The following is a 16,275-nucleotide window of genomic DNA, read 5'->3' as shown; positions in this document are numbered from 1 at the left end:
TTGCATAATGACTTAGCCACTCCCAGTCTCTATTTAAGCCTAAATTAATAGTATCCAATTTGCAAATGAATTCCAATTCAGCAGTTTCTCGCTGGAGTCTGGATTTGAAGTTTTTTTGTTGTAAGACAGCAACCTTCATGTCTGTAATTGCGTGACCAGAGAGATTGAAGTGTTTTCCAACTGGTTTATGAATGTTATAATTCTTGCTGAATTGGAATTCATTTGCAAATTGGATACTATTAATTTAGGCTTAAATAGAGACTGGGAGTGGCTAAGTCATTATGCAAGGTAGCATATTTCCCCTTGTTTTTTCCCATCCCCCCTCCCCCTCAGACGTTCTGGTTAAACTTGGATTTATGCTGGAAATGGCCCACCTTGATTATCATACACATTGTAAGGAGAGTGGTCAGTTTGGATGAGCTATTCCCAGCAGGAGAGTGAGTTTGTGTGTGTGTGTGTGGGGGGGGGGGGGTGGAGAGTGAGAAAACCTGGATTTGTGCTGGAAATGGCCCAACTTGATTATCATACACATTGTAAGGAGAGTGATCACTTTAGATAAGCTATTACCAGCAGGAGAGTGGGGTGGGAGGAGGTATTGTTTCATGGTCTCTGTGTATATAATGTCTTCTGCAGTTTCCACAATATGCATCCGATGAAGTGAGCTGTAGCTCACGAAAGCTTATGCTCAAATAAATTGGTTAGTCTCTAAGGTGCCACAAGTACTCCTTTTCTTTTTGTTTCTACATGGATTTATTTTCTCTACACCCATGTAGATCTCATTTCACAACCAGGGCTCTAGGATGAAGTTTCTTAGGGTATCAAGTAATTGTTTTCTTACATGTTTGGACAGTGGCAAGCACACTGTTGCTGATTGCTACAAATTATTTTCCAAGCTAATTTATTAATAATGAATGATGTGATGAAATTAAGCCTATTATACACTGTCTGCAAATTGTCCTTGAGAGTTTGATTTTCTTTGATGTATTTGGTGTGCATAGTGGGTTGCCAAATTTCAGTGATAGATTGTTTATGGCAATTCCCTGTGATTGTTTGAAATATGAAATTTGTGTTGTTTTGATTCCACACCTTGGTCATATTGTATTAATTCTGTTCCTCATTGGCTGAGCCATGAGTGACTCTTTAGGTACATCTACACTAGTGCCTGTACATGGTTTCCATTGACCAGGATGAGCTGGCAGCAGGGATCACAGAGGCTGCACCTGGTGGAAGAGGATCATGTAATTTTGCATCTGTACCTGGAGGAGGCAGTTGTGGAAGCCCCTCCCCGCAATGAGCCTGAGGACCCCGAGCCTCAGCAGTAACCAGAGTCCAAGACTGGTAAATTACAATGAACCTCCACTCTCCCTGCCAATATCCCTTCTTGCTCTGGTGCTACATTCCTAACTTTAAGCCCTGTCCCCACTTCATTCCATCCTGAAATGGTCCCTGAGCCAGACAAAGCTATAAGTCAATGATTTTATTAATTTTCCTTTAACCACTATTATGCAATTAGCAGAAGCTTTAAAACAGATTAAGCAACAAGCATTGTCCACCTATCTGTCCATTTCTTGGCTAGCATGCAGATAGCAATGGTTCAGGGGTTATGCAGACTGCAGAAAGGGCAGTTCATAGTAGTGGTGACTAAATGAATTAAGAGTCTTCCTTGTATCATGGCCACTGACCTGTCAACCAGCACCACCTCTACCACCACCCCTTCTACCTAATGCATACTCCATGACCGTTCTGAAGCTAGAGTTCATAACCAAATCCCCTTTTCCAGGGTGATGTCATCAGGGTGTGGTTTTATCAGCTTCAAAATAACAGTGGACACTGACCAACTAGAGAGAATCAATTTCTGCAGAAAAAAGTCCCTTCTCCTTAAATACAAGGTTGATGTCCTCAGCACCTGGGTGTCATGAACATTTCCAATGTTTTGCACATTGGTATTCATGAATCTTCCTCTGTGGTTCACTATGCCTTGCAGAATGAATGAATAATAATCTTTTCAGTTCACACACTCACTTGACCTTTCTGGTGGGCAAAGTATTGGGATATTGGTCCCACTGGTGGCCCCTGCCCTGCATGATTCAGAAATCCCATCCTCTGATACCCAGCTATTATTTCTGGAACTCTGTTTATGACAACCACCCATGGGTAGCTCAGTGTTAATTGCCATGCAAACCTGCACAGCTATGATCCCACAACAGTGGGCTTTCCAACCCCCAAGTGGTGTGCAACCAACAAACAGTTGTCTGGTGTTGCGAGCTTCCACAAGGCAATAGTCACCTACTTCTGTGCTAATACGGCTTCCCTGAATCAAGTGTGCTGGTGCTGGAGGTTTGGTGCAAGCTCCTCACACAGCTCCATGAAGGACTATTTCCTCATTTGGAAGTTCTGAAGCCGCTGCTGATCATCCCAGGTTTCCAAAATGATGTGATCCTGCCACACCATGCGCATCTCCTGCGCCAGAAGCGATGGTCCACCCATGCTCATACAATGGCAATGCAAGCATTCACCATATCTGTTCCATGGGACACAAATGGATTGTAATTCACCATTATGGTCAGCCATCAGCATGTCAAAGTTCTGCCCAGATTCTATTCTGCATCTTGCTGATTGCCTACTCCAACACATAACCATTTGTCTTGCAATAAGGTGCAGGAGTAGAACCAGATCCTCATCCAGTTGTTTCATGTCTTCCAACCAGGTTGGCAGGAGGGAGGGGTGAGCAGGAACTACCATCAGCAAATTCATGAAGGCAGGAGACAGTACCAGCAACACTTCAAGGTGATTCCTAGAATATCTCCCTGTGATGCAAACAGCCCTGGGATACCTCCATTGAAATGGTAGTGCTAACATCACATAACAGCAGTGTTGACATGGATATACTTGTGTACGTAGTATTATACTCATGTGCAGCACAGCATATATGGACACATGGTGCAGTTATTGGGAACATGTGAGAGCATGTACACGGTCAAGTAACAGAGTATGTGCGTCACTGTAGACAAGAATTGCACATCCAGTGCAGATATGCCTTTTTCCAATTAAAAATTCCTCCATTTATTAAAGATTATAAACCTTTCAGGTTAGGGACTGCTTCCTCCTGTGTGTCTATATAGCACCAGGCACACTTTAGGCTCTATAAATAAAAATAAACAATCTTAAGGAAGAACAGCAAGCATTAATTGAAAATGATTCTCTGTAGAAGTAATTCATTCTCCTAAACCATCTGGGTCCAACATTTTAACTTTAATTTTAAGATTAAAAACCCCAAATCCAAAGAAAAAGTCTGGCACACTAAAGGATTTGGGTTCATAGATCAATGAATGAATTACACTCCTTATACAAGGATGTGCAATATGTGACAGGTAAAATATACCCTTATTTGTCATACTTAAATGCTTCAAAAACCACAGAATAAGAGAAAAAAAAAAGAGGAAAACTGAGATTAGTTGAGAGAATCTGAGCATTTTATATTATGTGATTTACCCCTGATTAAAGGACATGATTTATGCTGGGATTCCCTTCACAACCTTTCCACTCAGCTTATCCCAAATATCTCATCGAATTCTGGAAGAACACTTCATTGAGTTCTGTGGGATCCAAAAAAAAAAAAAATCAGTTTGACTCCAGTTCATCACTCAGGTTTCTTTATTAGGCATCTAACAGCTCTTTCTCCACACTTGCCAGGCCTGTACACAGGGTTTAGGTACAAGCTAACAGCACAATTCCAATTCACATCACACGCTACACAGTTTATATGCGTCTTTCCTAGCTACTAACATCCATACCTTTTGCATGTAAGGACCAATCCCTTTGCAAGCAAGCTTATCAGTTCAAGGTATTTCTGCCTCCCCCCACACACACATTATAAACAAACCCACAATAGTTAGTTGCCGCTTCCCTTATTTAGTATAAACATATTGAGAAAAGTTATTTCATCAATTACTTGTTCAGCAGCTACTTGTCTTAACTTATGCCTGCTCCTCATGTCAGCTAAGTTACCCTACAATCCAAAGAGATTGAAGTCAGTCTTTGGGTCATATTCAAAACAAAAGACACTCCAGACTGACTTTTGGGTCTAGCATACCACTTCCAGTTTACATCATGCAATCCAGTCTCATTTAGGGCCGAGAAGGCACACCAATGCCAAATAGCTGGAATAGGGCTGGTCTTGCCTTTAACTGAAAAGCATTCTATGTATCAGAAAAATATTGGAACCTTTACTACAAAATTTGTAGTAAAGGCAGCCACATCACCTCCCTTCTTTGATTTCCTCAACTCCCTCCATGTTTTACAACATCAGATTCAGGGTTTTTGTTCTTGCCTTCTCAACTCTGGTGCCACAAAGTCCTCTAGCAGTAATGTCATCAAGCCACAATTTAGTCTCACTTCAGAGATAAAACAATGTAATGAAGTGGACTATTTCTTTCAAAGACTGTTTTCCTTTTAAAGTATCATTAATTCCACTCTTTTGTAAACAGCTGGTTTTGGAACAATAGTAACTAATGGAGGTGGGCCATAACCTTGCATCCAAAAGCCTCTAGAGCCAGATCCTCAGCTGGTGCAAATCAACATAGTTCTGCTGAGGAATTTACACTGCTGAGGATCCAGACCACAGGTTTCAAGGAGGTAGGTTAAGATTCAAACCACCTAGATTTGGCACCCTCATAGTTTTGCTTCTGTGTCAAATCCAAACCTGGAGAGGGCCTGTTTTGTGTTTTGAGTTGGAATCTTGTGAGAACAGCCAGTTTCATGAAATTTCAGCCAAAAATGATGGAAATCCTTAGTAACAGGTAATTTCATGAAATATCCTCTCTTCAAGGTGACAAAATATGTGGTGAGAATGAAGTAAGAGTTCAGCTGAGCTTCTTGTGGGGGACTGTATTCACAAAACTCCCCTCCAAACCTCCATCAGGGTACCAAGGAAAAACACATTCAGTAAAACACACTTAGAAATATTTCATTTTCTACCACAGGAATCACATTTGAAGAGATATGGGATTAGTTTTTAGAAACATTCAACCAGGGAATGCCCAAAGGTCAATGGTGGGTCCAGACCTGCATCCCTTCCCTATCTCCCTTAACTTAACTTTCCTTTTCCCCCACCTTCATACTTCCCTTGTCAGTGTTGTCCCCCTATTAGTTGTAGAGTATGGATTTAGTCAATATTATTTTACTATTTACATTGTTAAAATGGGTTTATGTATTCTGTTAACATTTTACTGCCTGTTAAGATGGTAATTATAAGTTTATCTTTTTGTACTGTGATGTTTGTACTGAGAAAAAACCTTGAATACAAATTATTTCATCAAAACAAGTTACCAGTGGTTGAACTTACCTTAGTGAGTGACAATGGATCTTGCAACTTCTGGGAGCTGATTTTCAAACTAACCCTTTAATGGATGCCACGAATTCCACTTCCCCATGCACAGAAAGGTCTGTGATTTCAAAAACACATTCCTCTTGGCAGATATATTTTTAAACTCCCATCAGTTCATGTATTGGTTACAGAAATAGGTAATTCTCTATTTTAATCTAAAGATAAGTGTGTTTAAGTAATAGATTACAGGATCTGGCAATGTATTATTATTCTGTTAGGCATGATAGAGATCTTGTAAAATAAAGACCTGAAGTCAAAAATTTCAAGTAAAAATGACTCATTTTAATAAATGATGTTGAATCAGGTAATTATAGCCTTCATGTCTGTTGAGAGGATTTGGCTAAATTTATTTGAAAACATTTTCTTGCCAGTATTACATAATAGCATAATTATGCCATTAGTAATAAGTTACATAAAAGAGTGATACTGTTTTGTTGAAGATAAGTTAAAAAGATGATTAGACAACACAGCAATGATAGTTTTATCTCTTGGGCCAGATCTTCAGCCAAAGTAAGTTGACATAACTCCATTGACTTCAAAGGAGTGACACTGATTTACACAAGCTGAGGATTTGGCCTAACATTAGATATACTCTATCATTCTCATATGTAGGTTAAAGGCAGAATCACTTACAGTATGAACTCAGCAGCAGAGAGAGTGAATTAAGTTGTCCATGGTGTCTTAAAGGTATCGGACAATTTAATTTCTTCTTGAAATTCAGTTCAAAGGGTATAAAAGAATGTATGCATGAGAGATGAAACATATTCCATTGGGAATATTTTTAACTTTTTAAACTTTCATTTTCTTCTACTTAGGTTTAATGGAATCTACATTCAAAATAGTTCAGCCTATTCACTGCCCTTTTCTTGCACAGGAAAGCAATTATTTCAGCCTGAATCTCACAGGGGTCTAATGAAGAATGATTGTTTATCTTATTTGTAATGTGTGTATTTGGATTGATCTATATCCATTGGTTTGTGTTATTATCTGTTCAATAGTTAATTTAATTTTTTACTTGAGATTTATTAACTTTCTAATTAACTTAAAGTGTTTTGTTTTTTTTAATATTGACTACATTGTTTTCTAACAGTGAAGTAATGATCTATTATAGCAGTATCCCTGTATTCTGATTACCAAATTCTCCTTTAGGATCTCAGTATTGTTATTGTAATTTAACAGAATGAAATTGAACGCAACAAAGAAATATAATCAACCCCAAAATATAACATTTTACTTGGACTAATTTCAAGGCACCTCAGAGAGCTAAGAATTTTTTTAGTCAGTTTCAGGTCAAAGTCTAAAATTCTGTCCTTTTCCAAGTCATTTGCTGAATAAAATGAATCAGCTGGAAATAAGCCTCATGATACCTTCTATAATAGGCACAGATCAATTTGGCTAGGACCTGAACAATGCAGATACAGCAATTTACACGTAAGATCAATATCCTGACGGTAAGTCTAAAATATAACTACACAGTAAGCCAGTGAATTCTAAAAATGGTGTATTTCCAAAAAATGAGGGGACTTAATCTCAACAGAACATGCATATATTCTTTTATAATCTTCTCGGGTAAGGGATGTAGCATTCCTGGGACTGTAATAGATTCTCTAAGGACAGGCTTTCTCTGCAGCAGTGAAAGAACAGGTAATCTCATTAAGGTAATCTCATGTAGCCCTTGATATCAGAAATGGCTTTTCATGAAGTACTCCTATGAGAAATCACATGATAAAGTTCTGCATTCAATATTCATGCTTTGTTACAAACCCAAGGAAATAATACCAAACTCTGAGACTGACATAGCTATATCAAACAAGCAACAAAATCTCGTATTTGTTTAATGTTCCCTGAAAAGGTGTTTAGCATAGTAAAAATTTATTAAAACTATGTACAGTTGTGACACAATTATACTTTGCACTTCTGCAGAGTCAACAATTCAAGGTTCTCAAAGTGCATTTATAAATAATAATAAAGTTTTGCAATACCTTCATTCAATAAGGGTCTGATCCAAAGCCAATTGGTATCAATGGAAAGACTTGTGTTGACTTCAATGGGCTTTGCATCAGGGCCAAAGCAAACAGTCATTTCTATTTGGCAGATTGCAAACCTGAGTCACAGAGAGGTAGTGTAGACAAGGCCTAAGTGAATTTCACTAAGTCAGAAAGGAAGCAGAAGGCAGAGCTGGGAAAAGAACCCAGTTCTGTTGCAGCCTAGTCCTTCACTTTAACCCCAAGTCTATATTTCCCCTAATGTCATTATTGAGGATTTCCAGCTGAAGCATGAGTATCATATTGAAAAACTATGCTCAGCAGATGTTACAAATGGCAACAAAAGTATCTAAGTGCAACCAATCAATAAATATTCATTTTGCATAAGTTAGTCACTTCACACAGGTGGTTACTTAACATTTTAACAATATGTATGGGACAATATATATAGGGGGAGGGATAGCTCAGTGGTTTGAGCATTGACCTGCTAAACCCAGGGTTGTGAGTTCAATCCTTGAGGGGCCCCATTTAGGGATCTGGGGAAAAAATTGGGGCTTGAGCCTGCTTTGAGCAGGGGGTTGAACTAGATGACCTCCTGAGGTCCCTTCCAACCCTGATATTCTATGAAAAGTATTGCTAGACAGTGATGACAAGAGAATCTGAACAAAACAAATCAAAATGATCCTGTAAAGTACAATAACCTCATACATTTTGCTGTTTTAGAAATGTAAACATCATTGTAATTGATGCCAGGAGATTTTGAGTGGCTTATGAGCTACAAAGAAAAATGAAAAACAAACAGAATAAATTGCAAAAGCTTGAGAATGACAAAAGCTGCTAGCCCATAAATGAAACAAGTTGATACACCTTTAAATATACTTTACAAATTCATCTGTGTCATAAAGCCAGCGTAACTGGCCGTGTCCCAGTTAAAAGGGCATTGTGCCACAGTTATTTTTTTCCACACAAACAATAAGACCTGTAACATTTCTGAGCATACAGTTGTCAGCCTCTCTTCTAATTCTTTGACTATGATCTTAAAGTATTCAAACGATATGGGCACAGACCAGAATAAAGGTGCATTTAACCTGCAAAGTGAGGTAATCTGGTGTTAGAGCGCTTTCTCTTCACCCTCTCCCCTGGTTCTTGTCATGCAGGCAGAAAGCAGAAGATCAGAAGTTCGAAGTGCAGGCAATGTGATGTTTATTGGGGTTTAGTTTCAAGCAAACATATTCCGAAGCCCTTCACACCAATTAGACTTATGTCTATACAGCGATAAGAGTTTTCCCCTTCCCCTCCCCCAACTACAGTTCTATACGCAGATAGAACTCCTTCTTCTAACCCCTAGCTCTGCATACCTTTGGAGCTCCCTATTCCCAGTGTTCTGTTTCCAGCTCTGATGCCACAGATCATTTACCCTGTCCCCCTTCCCAGCTCTGATGCTGCCAAGCCTTGCCTGTGTCCCTGTTCCTCATTCCCCTGTTCCCAGTCCCCCATCCCCCTATTACCATTATCATTCCCCTTCCCACCCCCATTTCCCCTTCCCACCCACCCCCTTCTTCTTAGCAGGCCCAAATATATCTGCACTGCACACCCCTAGTCAGACCCCTTATAACTTATTGTCGTATTCCATTCTGAAGGGTCCTGAGTCAGGGTCTTCATCCCATCGCATTTGTACCCCATGGGAGGGGTAAGGAGTAAGGTTGTGCTTTGGTCAGGGGAAAGGCATTTCTCTGGACTCTTAGTGTTTTACTTCCCCACCCCCAAATCCTGCCTTGCCCCTCCCAACTGGTTGCCTGACCTTGCTTTGAGATAAGGAGTTGAGGCAGTCATCAAGTGTGTGCTCATACATTACATTCCCAGCATACCCTGTAGCACTTTTAGCTCCATCCCTTATCTGTGTGTGACAAGATGGCCAATGTTAGTCCAGTGGGTCCTGCACTTTTCTTGGCAGGGAGCTAAGATGCCACCCCTTGCCCCTGTTCTTGGGGCATCAATGGCCCCACTAGTGGCCCAGGAAGGTGGTAAAGGAGGGAAGGGGTCTGGGTTTGCTCCTCACTCTGAGCCCCAGCCCCTCTCAATCCTGTGGGTTCTTACCCTCTTCCCCCTTGTGTGGGGTACCTGAAGTCCTTAGATGCTGGGGAAGAATCTCCCTCCCCTACTGGAGCAGGGTCCCCCTTACTTCAGGTCTCTGATTTTCCAAGTCTCATAGCACACCTCCAACCTTTAGTCCTCTCTCCTTCCTCCTCCTCCTCCTCTACCTGCCTGAAGCAGGGGGTTTTATTAGGTTCCTAACAGGGCCTTAATTGACTGCAGGTGCTCCAATTAACCTGCAGCCACCTTCCCCAGTCTACAGGGAACCACGCCTTAATTAGCCTTGAATTTATATATTTCCCCTCTAGCACTTTCCCACTGCTCCCTGGCTCTCCTGTATCACAGTGTCATTCTACTAAAAGCCCCATCTGGTTGTGGGAAATACAGCACACAGCATCTTTGTCCTTCACACATATTAGTAAGGATCTAAGAATATTAAAAGTTAAACCCAAAATTCTATCTCAGACTGACAAACAGGCTTATATGCTAACATCCGTGAGTACCATACACACATTTTTATGGGGAAACATCAATGTCCATGTCCTAGTAGATCAGAATGTGGAGGATCCACTGATGTTAGTTTAATTCACGTGGAAGATGCCATATGGAATCTTCACCTGTCCTCATTCAAGAATGCATAAACTAGGGACTGATGCGCTCTTTCAGATAAAATAAGAAAAAAGCCATACTCCTGTGAAACTTCTCCCATTTTTATAACTGAATTGTATCCTGCTCTTATGTGCTAAATTGTTCAGCTCCTTTTAAAAAAAAATCTTTTCCTTACCCCTTGCTTTGGCATTACTACAATCCCTGCCTAGTTCAGGGGGGAGGCCACTATATGGGGGTGGGGAAGGGCTATAGACTGAGCCCACCTCACAGCCTTCCAGCAGCAGCTGGGCCTAGCTCCGCATTCCAGGCATTATGACCTAACACAAGGGGCTGGCCATCCGTCATGATGGAGGGGCACCTGAGCCAAATTTGAGTGAGTGGAGTTGCTATCTGGCACACAGGGCTGCAGAACCGCATGCACTGTCACAATGCCCAAAGTGTGAAGGCAGGCCCCCCCCCCCCCGGGACATGAGTTACTGCTGCCTGGTGAGTGTGGAGCAGGCTCACTCTCCAGAACAAGGTGAAACCTCCTTTTGTCAACTGCATAATGTTCTTGAAAAGGTGCCACACGTACACCTACGGGCTGCTGAGAGGAGGGTGGTTAACCCCGCAAAGCACCTGTTAATTCCACTTCTGGTTTAGTGTTTTATATCTGTGGGTCATCAATTCACTGATTAGAACATGAGTGTTTTGCCTGCATCTCACTCTCACGTTTTGTCTCTTATCTAATTTTACGTCTGTTATTTAAGTGTTGCCTCAGAATATGATTTTGCATTCCTTAGTGATAACAAATGTCTGAAAATAGATCTTGAAATGGGAGCTGCCAGTATTTAGTGAAGGGGTACTGGCTGCTGAAATTATATAATTATTGGTAATACGTGTAAAGCAGTTTTACCTATGGTGTTACATAACATTAACAAGTATTGTATTTATGGAAATTAACCATAGATCATTTTATATGTTTTCAACGTCAAGAAAATAAAGAGAGAAGCTATGCTTCATGTTTTCAAAAACAGAAAAGTATTCTTTTTGTTGTTGTAAATGTCCCAAAGATACATTTTCTAAGATAGTGATCTTAATTACACTGGTCTTTCAGTAATGCTGGTAGTGTAAGATAATGATTAGTTTCTGCGTCACTGTGACAAGAGCTAGTATCTAAAATAAAGCTGATTAGTGCAGTTTGAACTTACTCACCTACACTATGTTCTGCTAACTTTTCAAACTATGAGAAAGTTCAGTGTACAGAATAACATCCTGTCTCTAGCCAGTTGGGTTCTCCAGCATGTACCTCAACATGGAAAACATGTTCCCATAAACATGTTTCTCAGAAAGCATAACCAACCTCCGTGCAATGAAATGGAAGCCATATTGCCTCATATTTTCATAAGAGAAATGAAAATGATGGAGCAAATTCTCACCTTCACTCTGCTCCCTTTGCACTGTTCACCTCTGTGCTCCAGCTGGCACAGAACTGGTTCCTACACCTTAGACACAGTGAGAAGTTATGTTTGAAGTAATGTGTGGCTGTAGTGTGCTGCACTCTGGCTACCCCGCTCTCTTAGAAACCATTGCCAGGTGGTGTTTGTTGGATCAAATCCCATGTTCCTCTAAACTGTGTCTGAAGCCATGGTCATCAGAAAATTAGGGAGCTATAACTGGTTCCCAGATAGCCCCACTTCTTTGGCATGCTCAGCGTAAATTGGAGGGAGCAGAGGATCTGTGAAAACAGAATCTAGTTGATAATCCAGTCATTCCCATAGTTTTTGGAATTCTTCCTTTCATTTCCTTAGTCTCAAAGTGAAGATGAGTTGTGCACTCACCTATGAGATGCAAGAGGAGATACAGCATTTACAAGTATCATTAAGTAACCTTGAGCACACTCGTAAGCACAGTCAAAAGTGATCCTTTCACACTTGATTTATGGTACTTTACAGGTCAGAGTAATCCTTTTGGTAAATGCAGTAGTAATCTTATGCTAAATGCAGAAGTCTGGTAATCAGGTTACAGTACATTACTGGAAACCCATGTTAATCTACTTGTCCGTTAAACTATCTGAGATATAGTCAACCAACAGATTTCACAGGTAATAACTGATAAAGCCTTGAATAACATTTTTAGTTCTGGATATCTGAATAACTGAAAGACACCAAAGAAAATTCAAAGAACAACAGAAATTTTTAGAGGGCTGTATGAATTGATTTACATGGAAATATTAAAGGGCCAAATTCTTGGCCACAGTACCATTCCATTGTGCTCCCCCAACAGTACAAAAGAGTCATAAAGATACCATAGTCAGTCAGTTAGGGATTCCCCCCACCCAAGTAGAGCCAGTCTAGGATTATCCAATTAACCGTAGGAACCCACAAAATTGCATCCTCCCACATCACTCCTAATTGCACACAAAATCAGCATTGCCCTCAGCATTGCCAAAACACCAATGAGCCCCCAGGGAAGCCATTCTTAGTATAGCCAAAATGAATTCTCCCTCAAGCCCAGTCTAGATCCTCTCCTGCCTCAACACCCTCGCTTGTCTGCATACTCATAACTGCATTCCATCTCATCCAGACCCATAACTCTTCAGTATCCTTTCAGTTCAGGGCAACTGCACCTGTATTCCCCCTCCATGGCCCAACAAGGGTACCCAGTTTAGGCTTCTGACTCCCAGCCATCCCCTTGCTTGGGCAGAGACCCATGTCACTGTCTCTCCTGACCTGTTTTTTTTCCAGGTTGTACAGTTCCCTGTGGACAGTGTGAGTTCCCCAGCAAGTCAGACTGCCTAAGCAGGTCTGCTTTGCTTTCTTCTCAAAGAATACAAACAGCATAATTGCCCCCAGTTATAAGGTATTAAATGGCTCTTTCTAACAAAGCACATTTTACTCTTAAGGTGAAAACGTTACCGAGAAACCATACTTAAAAAATAAAAGAACCTATGCACGTACTAATAACCTTACCAGAGATCACCCCATCTCCAGCAAGAACTCTGACAGGTGGTCAGTCCTCCAAACCCCACCAAGGGACTTTTCTAAGAACAAGAACCCCCATGAATCCATGAATCACTCATTTATATAGTTTGGGTCTTTAACCTTGGAACTCTGGGAAGAAGTAAATCAGCAGACCGATTCCCTCCTCAGGGCAAAGCTTCCAAGGGCTGAGGCCTTGCATAACTGGAGGGAGTACATTTGCCTATACCTTCGCCTAGAGATTTCATGGGAAACCCACCTGTTAACTGTATTTTTTCTAACTGGTCCCTTTCAATTTGTCTGCAATTGAGTCTATCAGTTCTTAAACTCCAGGGCTTATAGTCTCCGTGTTGATTTATCAGAGGCAGCCTGGCATGGGACTGTTATCCCTCTGCTAACCCAAGCCATTCTGTCCCCTTTTACCTCTCTGTTCTCTATTATTTATAGCAGGCTAGTTTTGTGTATTGGTCACAGCTGTGGGTGCATGTGTCCGTGATTGGCTGTTCCAGCAGCTGCACAGGGGTATGATCAGTCTGACTGCCTGTAAGTAGGGAAGATTCTTCTCTCCCTTCAACCTATGTACAGTGTGGGGTTTGCAGACCCCATTATACCACCTAACTTTGTTTGTCCCATAAGTTCATTCTTGCCTGGCACATTCTTTCAAATAATCCTTTGAAGTTCATAACGCTGCCCAGGGCTTACACAGGCCACATCTCCCTCCTATAGAAATTTCATACAATTCCACAATTATACATAAACTTTTCATTTTTGAAACTATGGACTCCAAAGATACTTAAGCTTAATTCAATAAAGGCTTTCCAAAGATACTGAAGGAAATTGCCATCTCTGTCACCAACTATACTCCATCCCACTCAGACCCACAACTCTTCAGCGCCTTCCTTCCTAGCCAGGCCTGAACACACCTAGTAACCTCCAGACCTGGCCTGCAAACTGTTTGAATCCCTTCCTCTTATCTAGAACCACAGCTCTCCTGAAATCTTCAGTCCCACCTGGGCTTTGGACTCCCCATCATTTACTACTACCTGGCTTCTGAAAAGGTGACCAAGTGATCTTCACCTCCCTCCTTCACCTGGGCTCTTTGGGGTGAATATGTAAGTTGCTACTCTATATATCAGACTCCACCTACACTTTTCCATGGCCGTAAAGTGTGCATGCGTGTGTGTGTGTGCGGACACACACGCGGTTCCACAGATCTCCCAGGGACAATTTTTTCATATTTCCTATTGCACATTTTTTCCTTTTGTTATGAAAGGAAGAAAGTGGCCCCTATTTTTGTGCACTGAGAAAGAGGTGTCATAAATTATTAAAACATTTGGTTATTCATCAGAAAATATATGCTATGCTTTTCTTAATTCAATGGTATAATGTTTATTTCTTTGGGCCCTTGATATGGAATACTTTTCTGTCTAAAATGTCTCTTCTTTAGTAATTGATGTTTTAGAAGCCTCTAGAGAGATGCTGATTGTCATTTTCTCCACTTTCCCACTTGCCATCCCATATTTGCCTACAGTACTTCTGATTCACATTTTCATTGTTTTGACAAATTAAAAACAGTGCTTCACACAGAGAATGTTACTGGCAACAGGGAAAATTCAACATACACATGCATGAAAAAGAAACACAAACAGTGTATATATTCTACACATGTACCAGTTGGACTAGGTTGTCATGTACTGTACTCCTGTCTAGTGCCTGAATTTATGGGAAAATTCAGAACACTTAGGTGTATATTTAACTTAAAGCATGAAAGTTGTCACACTGAAGTCATGTGCTTAAAGTTAAGCACATGCTTAAGTATGTGCACAATCAGGGCCTTCGATAGCTAAGCGATTGTCTAAATGGCAAATTTGCACCAATTTAACTTAAACTGGTTTTTAAACCCATGTAATTAAACTGGTGCAACTGCTTTATCAACACTCTTATTTTGGTTTAAGAGTGGTTTATTTCAGTTTAGCTTAAATCTGTTCCAAGTAAACGTAAAACATAAGCCAAAAAAAAATCCACACAAACAGAATTAAGGTTGCCTACACAGGTGACTGCATTGGTTTAAATAAATCAGTTTAAATTAATACCTGAGATTAAATTGGTGAAGCTTTCTCATATTCACAAGCTCAAATGATCTAATATGTAAGTACAGAGAGGTTATTAGAAAATATAGGATGTAAATTGTATCCATAAGTACAGTAGCTGTGGTTGCACAATTGCAAAATTGTGAGCACAAAACTAAAAGCCCGGTTAAGGCCTGGCTGAAAATTTGGCATAGTAAGTCTTCATCCAAAAGCTGGCATTGCTGGTTGGAAAGCTGATATAGAGAGGGCAGCCAGAGATTCAGTGATTTAGCACATCTCTTCTGTAACTTCAGCCATTAGTGTGAAGTCCTGTCCCTTCACCAAAGTCTCACTTTCATGTTAGTTTCAATTTTGCTGCCTGAACAATGAAGTGAGCACAGCGGACAGCTTTGTTTCTGTCAGCTCCCTCTGTGTCTGCATTTCCTTCTCTGCTGGATCCAAATATAACATCTGGAAATGAAGGATTTCTATCTCACGAGTGTCCAGCGCTGCCTCAGACTGAAGAAGAAGTAGAAAAAGTAAGCAAATAATACTATAAAAAGGGGGGAAGTTCACCTGGAGACACAAGGTGACAGACTGCTGTTTTTGCTGCTGGGACAGTGTGAGGCAGCCTGCTAGAGAGGGCGAATTAGGCAAAAAACAAAACAAAACACAGGATAAAGATACTGCAATTACTGCTAGAGCTATTCAAACAAAGGAGCAGTGAAGGGAAAGCAAGCAGCCGTATGGACTGGCAATGTGCAGTCAGGCAGACAGAGACACAGGTTAGCCTGCACTGAGGGACTACAGACAGCAGAAGAAGTCCAAGTACAGACACAGGAAGAATTCTGCAGTCTGAAGTGTTGGCACACAGCCAGAAGAGACAGATCTAGTGCAGATAGTGCTGTAACAAAAAAGACAGAGAAGAATTCTTTGGAATTTAGTATGAACTGAGAAGTTCATCTCATGAATCAGCAAGACAGAAGTCTACAGGGATGTAACAAATTTATGTGTGACCATTGTGCACAAACCATGCATGATGAGAAGGATTGTGGGCCATGCCATGTTACTTGCAAAACGCGTCACAAGAAAGGACGCATTGCCATGACCTGTTGCATTTCAACGACCTGCAACAGAGAGTAATCATCCATCCAAGAAGACATCTATGAAGA

The 16,275-nt window shown here is 40.8% G+C and overlaps 1 long non-coding RNA gene across 1 annotated transcript; it reads right to left on the bottom strand.

Annotated features, from left to right (window-relative positions):
• Nucleotides 1–767: 767 nt before the first annotated feature.
• On the bottom strand, nucleotides 768–9,710 carry LOC122464920. Its single transcript, XR_006289356.1, has 3 exons — nucleotides 9,469–9,710; nucleotides 3,493–3,596; nucleotides 768–3,142 (listed from the first exon to the last, which is right to left on the bottom strand). It is a non-coding gene; the product is annotated as an uncharacterized LOC122464920 (long non-coding RNA).
• Nucleotides 9,711–16,275: the final 6,565 nt, after the last annotated feature.

Source organism: Chelonia mydas, chromosome 3, assembly GCF_015237465.2.
Source record: "Chelonia mydas isolate rCheMyd1 chromosome 3, rCheMyd1.pri.v2, whole genome shotgun sequence".
Lineage (NCBI taxonomy): Eukaryota > Metazoa > Chordata > Testudines > Cheloniidae > Chelonia > Chelonia mydas.
Note: the sequence above shows the minus strand (reverse complement) of the source record. Positions and strands in the feature narration are given on the sequence as shown.